Source organism: Perognathus longimembris, chromosome 1, assembly GCF_023159225.1.
Source record: "Perognathus longimembris pacificus isolate PPM17 chromosome 1, ASM2315922v1, whole genome shotgun sequence".
NCBI lineage: Eukaryota > Metazoa > Chordata > Mammalia > Rodentia > Heteromyidae > Perognathus > Perognathus longimembris.
In genome coordinates this window covers 103,329,592-103,345,510 of record NC_063161.1, presented here as the reverse complement: position 1 = coordinate 103,345,510, position 15,919 = coordinate 103,329,592, and the positions used below count along the sequence as shown (strand labels likewise).

At 44.4% G+C, this 15,919-nt stretch overlaps 1 pseudogene; it reads left to right on the top strand.

The window, feature by feature from the left end:
• Positions 1-325: 325 nt before the first annotated feature.
• Positions 326-8,800, top strand: LOC125352463 (annotated as a pseudogene).
• Positions 8,801-15,919: the final 7,119 nt, after the last annotated feature.

The following is a 15,919-nucleotide window of genomic DNA, read 5'->3' as shown; positions in this document are numbered from 1 at the left end:
CTCCATTTGTGGCTTTGGTGCCCAAGTCACCAGGAGAACATTCGTCAGCTAGCTCAGATCTAGAGCCTATTCCATCTGCAGCTCTGGTGCCCAGCTCAGCAGGAGAACCAGCACTATGTCTAGAGCTCGAACAAAAGTCAGCTCTAGAACCTGCTCTTGAGCTTGAAGCAGTCCCTGTTGTGGGACAAGAACCTAAGCCATATGTAGAACCTGTTCCAGAAAACTTGAGCCAGCCATCCCAGCTTCCACTGATTCTGAGCCTGATGCAGCATTAGCTTCCTCAGGACACCCTTCCAGTCTTCCATGTGCAACCTCACAGAACTGGATGAACAAGGAGAAGCTTGGTTTCTTGGCTTTTCCTCCTGATCTGGTGGCAGAGCAACTCGCCATGATGGATGTGGTAAGGTCCTAGGCAGGGCTAAATGGAGGTTGACACACCACTTTCCTCTGATACCCTGTTCTGTAGTTGCTTTCCCAGGGGGCCAAGACATTGTCTAGATCCCAGCTCCACAATCCTAACCATGTCGAAGACAAATTTCTGTCATGGAAACACTAAAGTAGAGATGAGTCCCACTCCCCTCCCAATGACAGCCAGGGCCAAAACTCATTCTCATGCCAGGAAGCTTCTCCAGCATTAGCAATTTTTAGTCACCTATTTTATTAGAAATTAGAGAAGACAAGACTGGCCTTAAAGGCAAGAAATTGCATGTGGACCAGGAGTTAGGCATGAGGTGCCTATATGGGGGCAGATGTTGCTTACCAGAGCCATGCAGACGGAGCTAATTTCTGGTGGATAGACTGAGATTAGGTAGAGAGACTAAAGCTCCCACTTTCCCACCTATGTTTCTGAGTCACTCAGGTGGTGGTTTTACTAGGTGGTCAGCACATCAGACCCAGAGATGCCCACAGGCTCAGGTCACCTGGTCCACTTCCCTAGCTCCATCTCCTACTATAGTCAACATTGCATTCTCCCTGAACATTGCAGTCTACGACCCAGCCATGTAACACCATTCTCTTCCCCAGGAGCTATTCAAAAAGGTAGTGTCCTACCAGTGCCTGGGCTCTATCTGGTCCAAGAGTGATAAGAAGGCCAAGGAGCACTTAGCCCATCCATCTGGGCCAGCACCACACACTTCAACAATGTATCCTTCTGTGTAATTACAAACTGTCTTGGGGATGACAGCACAAAAGCACCAGAGAGAGCCCTTTTGGTTCAGCACTGGATCCGGGTAGCCTGGGTAAGATACAGGTGGCACACAGGGACTCTCTTTTCAACCTTCTTAGTCTCAGGATTTGGACTGTGTTCAGACACCTGTGTGGATCCCAGTCCCTCCTTTCCACTAACAGGCCTATCACTGAATGTTCATTCCCTCTTCTCACCCAGGTCTTGGGCTAAGTAAAATCCTTCCTAGCTGTACTCCCTGCTGTACTCCCTGATCTCCCTATAGTCCTAAGTATGAGAGGCTGAGTCAGCAATGATGGTAAGATCTGGTGTTGGAATCATCCGAATCTCACACAGTCTTTCTCCCCAGGAGTGCCGAGTGTTGAGGAACTTCTCCTCCCTCTTTGCCATCATCTCTGCCCTGCAGAGATTCATCGCCTGGATAAGACATGGGAAAAGCTTTCCAGGTGGGTCCTCTCTCTGCAAGAGCTGTGCCTGCACAAAGGCTGGCATCACCCACACTAAAAAACATTACCTAACCTCCACAGCATGGGCTTCTTGGCAGTGAGACATTATTTGTATGGGTGCTGGGTGCTCTGTCTTAGGCAGGGATCAGCTTGTTATCTCTCTGAACCTGGAGACACACAGGACCTTTCTAGGTTTCTGTGGCTGCCATGGAAATCAAACCATATCTGCATATTGGAAATAGAACAGCACCCCATTTAGCCAGTATCAAGAACTTCCTCTAAGCCAATGTGTCCTTAGGCCTCAGGGCATCTTTTCTAACACTCTTGGCCATGTACTTAGAAGTCTTGGTTCTAGAACAAAATGGAGTCCCACTCTCTCATCTCCCATCTTTCCAACTGTCACCCTTCCTTGGCTCCTGCTGTAGGGACAGCTCCCGAAAATTCCAGAAACTATCAGAGATAATTTCTCCAAAAACTAACCATTCCAGGTGCTGAGAGCTGCTCTTCAAGGTAAGCTGAGCTCAGCAAGGAAAGGCCAAGTGAATGTTCCTTGCTCTCTGAGACTGTTTTGAAACATTTCAATTCTGTGTCATCTGACTAAGGAGAGAGGATGCTTAGACAGTGACCAAGAGGCATCTCATCATAGTTGTACTAAAGGAAGACATGATATCTCTGGAGGGCAGATGAACCCAGGACTGTGGTGTCTTGCTTCCTGCTGGGACTTTATATCAGGCAGATTTTTGTGTCAGTAGAAAGGGATAAGTAAGTTTCCCTAGGCACCAGACCCATCAGTACCCAGGAACCCTGGGTTCTGCAACTGTTAATGTTGGCTGGACAACATCCAGGAGAGTCCTGTTCTGGAGAGCTGTTGGGAGATCTCAGGGCTGTTCTGGGGCCAACTGAACATGGAAGTCATTGGGTTAAGACCAAACATCCAGGTTCAGGATGTAACGGGGAGGCACTGCATTGGCTCTGTGCTCTGCTATAGAGCAGAGGCTTCTGATGATCATAGAAAAATTGTGGGAGGTACAGCACAGCTAGATCTCTGGAGAGCCAAATATCTTTCCTAAACACTCTAGTAACCACCATGTAACAAGGAAGCATGACTCACATGCTCATTCACATGGGATAGTTGTCCACATGGGGGAACTTGTGAAATTCTCCACCTCAACTAACTTTTATGGGAGTCTAGGAGAGGATTTGTGGAGGCAGAACAAAGTTTGCTTTAGACTTGGGCCCAATGCAAGGACAGAGAATGCAGGCACCTGGGGCAGGAGGAGGGCTTCAATCTTCCTCTCTCTTTGAGCCTCAGTTACTCTAGGGATCCGGGCACACCTTAAAGCTGGAGGAACAGACCCTTGTCAGTTGCCAGATGAGCCTGAAGGACTCCTCCCTGTATAGCTGCAGGGCATTGGACAAGTCCCCATCCCTCTCTGGGCCTCACTTTTCTCATTTGGCATATGGAGATATGAGGAATTTGCGGGTTTATTTCACAGAAATGAGGAAATCCAAAAGAGAAAAGAATGTTCAGGAATTCAAAAACAGGCCTTGGCCCACATTCTAATCAGAACAATACCACAGGTGGGAAAAAATACTGAGTCCTCCCAGCCCCCGTGGCAGGTGTAATCTGTGCACACATTGCAGATGAGGAAACAGTCACAGTGAGGCCAGGTTCCTCCCATGGGATCCCACATTCCTGGAACTCAGGCAGAGACTGAGCTAGAACCAGCTTGCCAGGCAGAAGAACATTTGTCACAGACACCCAAGAAACCCTATGCTCAAGGTCCTGGGTGATGTCTGAGAGGAGAGAAAACTCCCTTACTCCACTCCCAATCCTGGCAGGAGACTTCCAAGTTTTCCACCAAGGTGAAGAAGGCCAAGAGAGGTCTGAGGCAGTCAAAGGAGATGGTGAGTAACTGTGCCCAAGCCCCCAGCTGCCTAAAGGAGGAGAGGGCTCTTGCAGCACTTCTCACCTTTTCCACCCACTACTGTGCATGCACCATTGGAAACGGGCTCCATGTCTTTGGAAATTCTGGTCCTGCTATCATTGTAGAAGGGGAGGCTGGACCCAGCAGATCCAGGAATCAATCTATAGGGAGGCTGGTGGGCACAGAATACACAAGTTGGGGATCTTGAATGCTAGCCTGGGATAACACCTGATGCAGATGCAATTTGGAGTTCCAGCTGCCAAGGAGGAGCTCAACACAGAACTGCCATATGATCCTCAGGCTTCTCTGATATTGAAGCCTCTGTGGGGCTGGGGATAGCCCCACTGGGGATCTTGAGAGAGGGGCCCTGGGCCTAATTTACCACACTAACCAATCTTACAGGTTATGGTCAAGGGCACTATTCCCTACCTGGGAATATTCCTAAAAGACTTCATGATGATTGACACTGCCTTTCAGGACTTCCTGGATGTGAGTAGCCAGAGCCCACTTGCTGGTCTAGGGCTAGTGGAGAAAGTTTCCCTGCTGAGGCCTTAGCTCTAGCATTCTTGAGAACCTTATGTCTACTCTCTTGAGCAGAACATTTCAGCCATTTTTCTCTGACATTCAATGCTGCATGACCAGAGAGACAAAGGAGGATACCAAGCTAGAATAGCAAATTCTTCAAGACTGGCTAGTTGGGGAAAAGGAAGTATAGCCAAGATTCAAGGCCACACAACATGTGGTCTTGCAAAGCCATCTGACCTGAAGCCCAAGTCATTCAGTCATTTAAGAGGTCCTGAGAACCTCAGTCCCCAGGGAAAGTCTAGTGAATGAGAAAGTCCCCGTCTGAGTTGGCCTCACTCAGTTCCATGTATGTGCATCCTGTTCCCATGGGTAGGTTAGCCAGGGCAGGGACAAAGGCCATTTCTAACCACATTGTTGTCTGTCTTTTTGAGTAATTAATTTCCAAAAGTTAAGAAAGGTGAGTTGCAACTGCCCACACAATTTAGATGGGCACTGAAGGGTAGGATTCTCAATTGTGTCCTCTTAAGTTACATGGTCATTTGTTAGAGAGACTAGGGACCACCGGCCAGAAGCTGTCTGAGGTGGGATCTAGTTGAATATCCAGAGAATGATTGTTAAAGCAATCATGTTCAAACGGGCATGAACCTGGGGAGAACGAAGTTGAGATGTTCCCAGTGCAGAGAGCAGTAGGCCATTCCTCAGCCAGCACAGTCCAGTCATGTCACCATCCTGTCCTGTCCACACCAGGAATACGATGTGATGGAGCAGGTGAGGCAGCTGCAGTCCACCTGCAGTTATTATAACATCATACAAGAAGCACACTTTGTTGCTTGGTTCCAGTGCCTAGAGCGGCTTAGTGAGAAGGACAAGTGAGCTGGAAATCACAGGGGCAGCAAGGGTGGGGTTTGCCTTAGATGGAGTCCTGAGACCCTAGGTCTGTACCTGTGTCATTGTGACACTATCTAGGGCCTAGTGAGGAGCAACTACCAGGCTGTAGAGTACAGTTAAACACTGGGAAGGGCCCAAGCATGACACTTGTTACCTTATAGGTATATTTTGTCTTAGTTATGAACTTTCCTGTGCAATGGAGCCCTGGACCCAGACTAAGAGCAAAAACATTACTATCAAGAAGCACTTAGGCATTGGCAAGGACTGGAAGAAGTAAGTACCTGGGCCTTGCTAGAGAGGGGCCATGGAATATTCTGGGTTGGGAGGCAGGAGGCAGATAGCCAGGTGATATCTTTGTGCTGACCAGCTTGTTTCTGGGTAGAGAAGCCCCAGTCCTCTGGTTCTCAGTTCCTTAACTGTAATGTCTCTCTCATCCTTCAGGTGGGGAAAGGGAAAGGGAACTGGGGACTGACCAACATTCTAGAATGGTGCACCAAGCACAGAGGGTACGGGGGATCAGGGTCTGGTCCTTGTGTCCTTGTGGAGTTCCCTTCAGTAAATGAGCCCCTCTATAAAGCCGCCAGACCCAGAGAACTGACCTCAGTAGCAGTGGCAGCTCCCAGCGCATGCCATTGGACCAGGCCAAGTGTGGCCCTGTCAACAGCAGTGGGGACATGACAGAAGTGCCCTTAGACAACAACATGAAGCCGCCTGTCTCATCAAGTTCCAACATGGACCTCAACAGGAGCCTCATAGACGAGTCCTCTGAAGTCCTGGAAAAGGTGACATTTGTCTGTCCCATACCCACTCTTCCCAGTGCCAGCTTTCTCTATATCCATACCACAGTCCCCAAAAGTTCAGTTTAAATAAAGTTCTTAGAAGGCCCTAGGCCTGGCTGCCTGGCCAGAGCACTTTAAATATCCTGGCTTCCCTGACATTGCTGCTCTCCACCACAGGTCAAGCAATCAGCCTCCCCCTCATCTCCAGCAACTTCAGAGACCTCCTTGTCTTCCACCACCACCTTCACACCCTCAGTCACTACCAAATCTGAGGCTAACAGAAGCAACATCAAGAGCCCTGTATCTGAGGTCAGAAGCAAGAGCTCCACCATGCCTCTATATAACAAGCAGATTGGAGACTCCTGTATCATTAGGGTGAGCCTACAAGAGGACACAGGAAATGTATACAAAAGTATCCTGGTAAGTTGGGCAACATGGCCTTCTTCTTAGTGTTTTTCTATCAGCGAGGACACAGACCTGGAAAATTCCCCATTTCCCTTTGCTTCCTTCCTGAATTTGACCCTGTAGTGAGTGGTGAAGAACTGATCATGGTGCACAAAGAAAACAGTGTTCAGGACCTTAGCTGAAAGGGGGTGGGGAGCAGTGCACACAGCCTGCAGCCTGGAATGGAACTGTAGGTTTGGGGATAGAAAGAAGGTCTGTGGCGAAGAAACCGGACTAAGATAGATGAAGTCCAGAATTGTTTGGGGCAGAATCAAACTGTAACATTCATAACGTCCATTGGAGAAAGACCAAGGCCCTGAGTTTTGGAGCAGATGGGGTAGCCGTAAATGTAACTAATTGCCTGGGAGCGAATTTTCTGTCTCAGATGTGGGAAGGCTGCTGAGTAGGCTATCTTTATATTCAAATTTAGGTTAGGATACCTGAATTCCTAGCCAATTGCTGGCTTTGGAGTTATTCAAGTGCTCAGAGCTTGAGTGGTATTAACTGTTGATTTGATAGTCTCTGCTCGGATGAGAATGTTACAGTAAAGAGGTCTTTGTCTTTTTCCATGTCTTCAGAGAGGAAAAAGGCATTGATAGTTTCTCCTTCCTCATGCTGGGGCTACTGTTCCTGGCACCCAATCTTGTTCACTTTTCTTTCAGCCAGATGGTAGAATGGCTGTCATTACCAACCACCTGGGAGACACTGTGTCCTTTTTCTCTCTTAAACTCTGGACCTTAGGAGGGTGGCAGAAAAGGCCACAACTGCATCCTTGAGCCCAGGCCCGGACTGGCGTGTAGAGGGCACTGGCCATTGGGATAACTCTTCCCTTTCATGGGGTTGAAGATGTGGTTGTTTCCTTTTGCCTTGTGCAATCATGCTGTTATTCCAGATGGGCAAATAGTTAAAAAGGAGTATTTAGAGGAAGTAGGACTAGGATGTGAAGAATATTCTCAGTAAGGAATAGTTGGAATATTGCATGACACCATGTGTGATTTCTGTGCTTAATGCTGAGATTGATTCAGAGGATCCCTGTCCACGAATTCTGGGAAGGCACACTGGGCATTCACCTCATGGGCATCACCTGCTCTGACCCAGGTGATGAACCAGGAGAAGAACCAGGATATAATCCTCAAGGCCATAAAGAAACATTTCTTGCATGGTTTCCAGCCAGATCCCTTGGAGCTCGTTCAGATCATATCAGAGAATCAAAGTGAGTCACTGAGTCACTAGATGGTGTCATTGCTCTGTAGGTTTTATAATGAACTGAGGATTTCTCCAGGTTCATTGTGTAGATGACCAGCATTGATGAAAATTTCCTTAGAGGTTCTGTCATAATATTTTTCTTAACTTCTTGCACTGTTCTATGTAATAAGAATATGTTCTCTTCTTTCTGGAAAGTATTTCAGTGGCCCAGGGAAACTAATGAAGTACAATGAGAAAGAAGAACGTTGGCCCAAGTTGAGTCTAGCCCAGATACAGGTTTAAGAAAACTGCATGTCAGATAACAGTTGCTAGCAAATAAGACCCAAAATGCAAGACTTGCTCAGTGCTTGAGCTCACTGTGTTGGAGGACCCAGTGAGCAGAAAGCTTGGGGGAATGCTTGCTGTTTTAGGGTCCTTAGAGTCATTGTTCTCAGTAGCACAGTACTCACAGCTGGTGATCTCCATTCTGGAAAGCCTGCTCTACCTGCAGGTCTTGGCAACTCACACAGCAGTGAGAGCAGAATAGGAATACCCTGTGCCACTTGCAGGATGAACTGGCCTGAGCTGGAGGCCCATATTATGTTCTGAGCAAGACAGGATAGATCTCAGCAGTCAACAGAGTCTGTTGTCAGGCAAGAGTCATAAACGTTGATCTTTCTGGGGCTGGATTGGAGGGATTTCAGGTCATGGATCAGACCTGATCTGCAGGAGGCTCTCAAGTGATTCTGTCCCAATTTCTGTCAGTGCTGCTTACTAGTTTTCTCTTCCTCTTCCACTAGAGCTGAGAATCCCTGGGGATGCTAATCTTTTCTATGCGATGAACAGCATGGCAAAATACAATTTTATGCTGCAGAAGTTGACCTACTCCCCAGAGGAACAGTCAAGCATGGAGCCAGGTCCACCCTACCTGAAGAGAAAGGATTGAAAAATTGAAAGATACTGTTAGTGTGTGTCTGCCCTGGCTGGCCAGGGACTAATCACTTCCAAATTCTAGTGGCCCAAGCCACACTGTGCTTGCCATTTACCTCATGTCCAGGACACACTCAGAATCATATAGCCACAGTCTTCTCCTGCTGTCAAAATTATTCTTGAAATTTGGCAGAGTGTCCTGTCATCCAGGGACTCCCTCAATGCCTCAGGAGCCCCCTCCTTTTTAGAGTGGAGGACTGTCCTCCCAATCTTGACCTGCCATTTTCTTTTGGTACAGATTACTACCCCTGTGTGTTCCACAGGACACCCTGTTCCCAAGCTAATGTGGCTTTTAAATTCTATCGTCCTGCCGAGAATCTTCAAGTGTCCCAGGAGCACACCTCCTTAGCTTTCAGCTATTACAGCCTTTTTTTAGGCTACACTGAAGAGTCTCCTGTCAGAGCTGGCTGAGAGTGAGTGCTGCCCACAACAAACCTTAGGTCTCCAGAGACCATAGAGGAATGGCTTCTTCTAGAACTCAGTCTTTCCTCCTTAAGGGCAGACAATCAATGACATACCAAGTTACAATGCCAGTCCACCCTGGACATTTCAGACCATATGGATTCAATTTGGGCGAAGCATTGGCTCTGTGTCTTTTTCTTGTTTATCATTAATATTTGTATAAGTAGCAGAAAATACAGTGCTGCTGACTGAGTAGGGAAATGTTTGAATGATAAAAATAGAAAATGTAGACTTGTTATTTAAAATAAAATTTTACTTGCATTGTACTCTGATCAGTATGATTTACTTCCATGTCTTGTGTAAATGAGACAGCCTCCTACTTTATATGAAATAGAAAACCTTTTAGTATGCTTACTTCAGTGGACTTTATGGAGAGTTCGGGAATGCTGCCACCCTTCTCCTCACTACTGAAGGAGAGAGTGTTCACCTTCAGAGAGCAAGTGTCTGAATTAGTTTCCATAAAATGGGTGGTGCCATGACATGGTCCAGCTAATCCTGGGATTGGGGTTCTAGATCATCCCATAGACTGTGGAAAATACGATGTTGGGTAAATAAGATGTTGGGTCTCTTTAAAAATAACAATTCCAGGGAAATAACAATTACACTCACAGTTGGAGGACATGGTTTTGAGAGTTTATAACTTATGGGTTTGGGAAGGGGATGAGACTTAGAAATCAGGGAGAACTTCATGGAAAGGGACAGTGCTGAAATTGAGGAGTCAAGGCAACATCTGTTGGCCAGTGCTCACAAGAGATAATGGAACAGAAAATTCACTGAATTAACTCACTGAGAAATCCAAGCTTCACAAAAATCCTTTGTCACCACAGAAATAGGAGATTGAAGCCTTCAATAAGGCATGAAACCAGCTCAGGAGAAGGGACAATCAGGTTCCCAGGGGGAGGCCATTGCGTACTTTGCCATGTACATAGCCCGTGCCATTCTCTAGTGCCCCTAAACAATGGCCAATCCAGTATTGAATAATCTAATAGGAATACATAATACAATGTATAGAAACAGAATGGCAAGCTTCCATTATTCATTTGCTTGTCTTTTTTATTTGAGAGAGTGTTTTTCTATGTAGTCCAAGATGTCTTCAAATACTTCCCCCCTGCCACAGCCTCTGGAGTGCTGGTATGAAGGTGATACAGCCTTATCCCACCAGCTTAGATTCCCTCTATGGCTTGCTTAGGTCAGGTCCCTGTATTTCTGCTGTTACCCAGCTTCTCCATGGTCCTTTTCCTCAGTACCTTGCTCTCCTTCTCTGACTTTGGAGTCATAGGTTTGGTATTGGGTTCCTCAGGTATTCATTTGGCTCCTACTACATGTGGTAGAGACTCACCCACTCCCTGTCCAGTCAAGTGGGTATGCCTACCCCTAGAGTTGAGCGCTGGCTACTTCCACTATTGTTTATCTCTGGCTGTGTTTCATTTATCTCCAGATCTGAGCCTGGAGTAAGCTGCTTTTTCATGGCACCTATTCACTGGAGCTCAGCTTTTCCCTCTTCCCAGTGAACTGACCCATGGGCCAAAGTAGTTCATGACATCCCTCTACAGCCCAGCTTCTCATGATAGAGCAAGGTGGAAGAAAGGACTCTGTCTTGTCTCTCCTGGGTGCTCTGTCAGCCAACTCTTCCTTTTGGATCCATAGCACCATCCCTCTGCTATTGTAACTGCCAGTCACATATCCTTGGTGTCCTAGGGAGATGCTGCCATGGGGCCCTCTGTGATCCTCACTTGCAACCCCTGCAATCATCCCTGCTACAGGGCATCAGGAAGTATTTGGCTTTGAACCAGGATCCTGAGAGCTCAGCCTTCTGAGTAGCCAGGGTTACAGAGTGATAGGCATGAACTAGCAATCCTGGCCAACAGTTAATTTAAAAACATGTTTAAATTGTCATTGATTATAAAGTAGACAGTTTTCAGCTTTCTTTTGGTTTCTGGGGAAGACAGCAGAGGAGCAGCAGAGCTCTAGCTAAGCTCCCTCTGACATCCCTGTTTTTCCACTCCAGAGAAACTTTTACTCCTAGAAAGACATCCCAAGTAAGCCAGGAAAGAAAAATCAACTTTGCTGGCCTGAAAACACAGATTTGAGCTCCGGGTGGTGTCCCTCCCAGAGGGACATCCCACCGACACACTGTGATCAAAACAGGATCAATAGAGTCCAAGGGAAGAATCCTTAAAGATGTTAGGGAGAAGAAAACAATCACATATAAAGGAAAACCAATCAGAATTAACCCAGACTTCTCAGCAGAGACCATGAAAGCAAGGAGAACCTGGAATGAGGTATGCCAAACTCTGAATAATACTCTACCCAAGAATACTCTACCCAGCTAAACTCTCATTCATAGCTGAAGATCAAATAAGTCTTCCACAGTAAGAAAAAACTGAAACAATATATCTCCACCAAACCAGCTTTACAGAAAATCCTCAAAGAGGTACTACACAGGGAAAATAATCAAGATCACAATACAGACAGAGAAATGAACCCTAAATAGAAAACCAGAATATTAGATCAAGAATTGGGAAGACACAGCTTTTAACAAGACAGCTATAATGAAAGGAACAAATGATCATCTCTCAATCCTATTTCTCAATATTAATAGACTTAATTTTCCAATTAAATGACATAGGCTCATAAGTTGGGTCAAAAATCAAGATCCATCTTTCTGCTGCCTCCAAGAGACACATCTATCCAGCAAAAGCAAACATCTTCTAAAAGTGAAAGGCTGGAATAAAATCTACCAAGCAAACATCTCCCATAAGCAGGCTGGAGTTGCAATCGTAGTATCAGATAAAATTGACTTCAAATTAAAAATGGTAAGAAGAGACAAAGAAGGTTACTACATACTAATAAAGGGATCTCCTACAGGAGGATATAACCATCCTAAATATCTACACACCAAATACAGGAGCACCCAACTTCATCAAACAAACACTACTGATTCTAAAAACACTCATAGACCCAAACACGTTGATAGTTGGAGACTTTAAGACTCCACTGTCACCTCTGGATAGATCAACACACCAAAGAATAAGCAAAGAAACCACAAAACTAAACAACTACATAGACCAACTAGACTTAACTGACATCTACAGAATATTCCATCCAGCAACACCAGAATACACATTCTTTTCAGCAGCACATGGAACATTCTCCAAAATTGATTACATCTTAGGCACAAAGAAAATATGTACAAACTCAGAAGTATCGAAATCATTCCCTGTATTCTCTCAGATCACAATGGAATAAAATTAGAGCTCAACTCAAACAGCCAGCACAGAAAGTCCTACAATTCATGGAGACTAAACAACACACTGTTGAACCATCAGTGGGTCATTGACGAAATTAGAACAGAAATCCAAATGTTTATGGAATTCAACCAAGATGAGCACACAAAGTACCAGCTCCTTTGGGACACAGCAAAGGCAGTACTCAGAGTAAAATTTATATCTCTGAGTGCCCACATCAACAAAATGGAGACACAGCAACTCAACAACTTAAGGAAGCACCTTAAGCTCCTCGAAAGAGAACAACAAGCCAAACCCCAAGTCAATAGACAGAAGCAAATAATTAAAATCAAATCAGAGTTAAATGATTTAGAGTAAAAAAAAAATCAAAAGAATCAACAAAATGAAGAGTTGATTCTTTGAAAAAATCAACAAGATAGATAGACCTCTAGCAAATCTGACCAAAAAACGAAGGCAGCACACCCAAATAAACAAGATCAGAGATGAAACAGATAACATCACCACAGAAACAACCAAAATTCAGAACACAACAATGGACTACTTTGCAAACCTTTATGCCAACAAATTCAAGAAACTGGAAGAAATGGACGATTTCCTAGAAAAAAATTGATATCGCCAAACTCAACCATGAAGATTAAAACCTCCTAAACAGACCCATAACCAGCAAGGAAATAGAAATGGCAATAAGAGATTTCCCATCCAAGAAAAGCCCAGTTCCTGATGGATTCACAGCAGAATTCTACAAGGCCTTCAAAACAGAACTCACACCAATATTTCTCAAACTCTTCAAGGAAATTGAAAGAGAACGTTCACTACCAGACACATTTTATGAACCCAACATAACCCTCATCCCCAAACCAGGCAGGGACTCATCACAGAAAGAGGACTATAGACCGATCTCCCTGATGAACATTGATGCAAAAATTCTCAACAAAATTCTGGCCAATCGACTTCAACAGGTCATAAAAAAAATCATACACCAGGATCAAACTGGATTCATCCCAGGGATGCAAAGTTGGTTCAATATACCCAAGTCAATTAATGTAATCTACCACATCAACTGGAGCAAGGTAAATAATCACATGGTTATATCCTTAGATGTGGAAAAGGAATTTGATAAAATCCAGCACCCATTTATAATAACAGCCCTGAGATTCCAGGGAACATTCCTGAATATAATAAAGGCAGTCTATGATAAACCAACAGCAAGCATAATTCGAAATGGTGAAAAGCTAAAGCCATTCCCTTTAAAATCAGGAGCAGGGATGTCTGCTCTCTCCTCTCCTCTTCAACATAGTACTAGAATTCCTAGCCAGAGCAAGAAGAAAACATAAAGGGGATCCAAATAGGCAAAGATGAAGTTAAACTTTCTCTCTTCACAGATGACATGATCCTATACCTAAAGAACCCCATAGACTCCACTCCCAAGCTACTAGAGCTGATCCAAAACTTTGGCAAAGTAGCAGGATATAAAATAAACCCTCAAAAATCAATGGCTATCCTATATGCCAATGACTCGAAGTCTGAGGCCAAAATCAGGAAAGCAAATCCTTTTGCAATAGCCTCAAAAAACATAATACCTAGGAATAGCCTTAATAAAAACAGTGAAAGACCTCTATGATGACAACTTTAAAAACATGAAAAATGAAATTAAGGCAGAACTAAAGAAATGGAAAAACCTCCCATGCTTCTGGATTGGCAGGACTAATATAGTCAAAATGGCAATATTACCAAAGGCTATCTACAAATTCAATGCAATACCCATTAATATCCCAACACCATTTTTTAATGAAATAGAGGAAACAATCCTGAAATTCGTATGGAGCAATAAAAGACTACAAATAGCAAAAACAACCCTAAGCAGAAAGAACAGTGCTGGAGGAATTACAATACCCAACTTCAAGCTGTATTATAAAGTTATAGTAATAAAAACAGCTTGGTATTGGCACTGGAATAGACTTGAAGACCAATGGAACAGAACTGAAGACCCAGAAATGAACCTGCAGAACAATGCATACTTAATTTTTGATAAAGGAGCTAAAAAAATAGGATGGAAGAAAGATAGCCTCTTTAACAAATGGTGCTGGCAAAACTGGTTCAATACCTGCAACATCTAAAACTAGGTCCTCATATATCACCCTGCACCAAAATCAATTCCAAATGGATCAAAGACCTGGAAATAAAAGCAGATACCCTGAAAACATTACAAGAAGGAGTAAGAGAAACACTTGGGCTCCTTGGAACAGGGCAGAACTTCCTTAACAAAGGCCCAGAAATGCTACAAATGAAAGAAAGGTTGGACCAATGGGACTGCATCAAACTGCAGAGCTTCTGCAGGGCAAAGGACATAGTTCTCAAGGTAATCAGAAAGCCCGCAGATTGGGAAAAGACTTATACCGGCCATACAATGAACAAAGGCCTCATATCTAAAATATATGCAGAACTAAAAAATTACATTCCTCCAAAGCAAAACCGCAAAGAACCAACAGCCCCCTCAACAAGTGGACTAAAGAACTAAAAAGAGACTTCTCTGAAAGAGGAAATGAGAACGGCCAAAAGACATATGAAAAAGTGCTGTACATCACTGGACATAAAAGAAATGCAAATCAAAACAACATTGAGATTCTACCTCACCACAGTAAGAATGTCCTTTATTAAGAAAACTAACAATAAGAAATGTTGGAGGGGATGTTGCCAAAAGGGAACCCTACTTCATTGTTGGTGGGAATGTAAACTGGTTCAACCACTCTGGAAAGCGGTATGGAGATTCCTCAGAAGGCTAAACATAGAGCTTCCCTATGACCCAGCAGCCCCACTTTTGGGCATCTACCCAAAAGACCACAAACAAGAACACACTAAAGCCACCAGCACAACAATGTTCATCGCAGCACAATTTGTCATAGCTAGAATCTAGAACCAACCCAGATGCAGATGCCCCTCAGTAGAAGAATGGATCAGGAAAATGTGGTACATATACACAATGGAATTTTATGCTTCTATCCGAAAGAATGACATTGCCCCTTTCATAAGGAAATGGAAGAACTTAAAAAAAATTATACTAAGTGAAGTGAGCCAGACCCAAAGAAACATGGACTCTATGGTTTCCCTCATAGGGAATAATAAGCACAGGTTTATGCTAGTCACAGCAGAGGATCACAAGGGCCTAATAGCTATGCCCTTATGAATGCCTAAGATAATGCTAAGTGAAATGAACTCCATGTTATGTAAACGAGTGTTATATTACTGTAGTAACTAATTTCAACAAGCCATGTGAAACCATAGCTTCTTTTGTTGATTATCCTCTTGTATCCCCTTCCTATGGTTGTACTTGCGCTATCACTGCATCTCATCTGAATACACTGGATACTGTATATATTCTTATTAGAACTAGGGAAGTGAAAGGGAATATCAAAATCGAGGGACAAAGGATGAAAAGACAAACTATTCCAAAGCAATACTTGCAAAACCATTTGGTGTAAACCAACTAGACAACTCATGGGGGGAAGGGGGGATGAGGGAGGAGATAACAAACAGTACAAGAAATGTACCCAAGGGCTATCATATGAAACTGTAACCTCTCTGTACATCAATTTCACAGTAAGATAAAAAAAAATAGACAGTTACCAGTGCAGTAGCAAACAAGCCAGAACCCTCACACTTTAAAGTAATCCTAAGAAAAACAAGACATGAATCCCGCTGACTATACCATTTGTGATGTAAACTTGTTGGGGCATCGGGTTGGCATTGAGGGGAGCGGTCCTGAGTGACCGCTCCCTTTCTCCCACCCTGGGGCTGCATAGCTGTTATTCACTCCTACCCCCTTCCGGGTCAGAACCAGAAG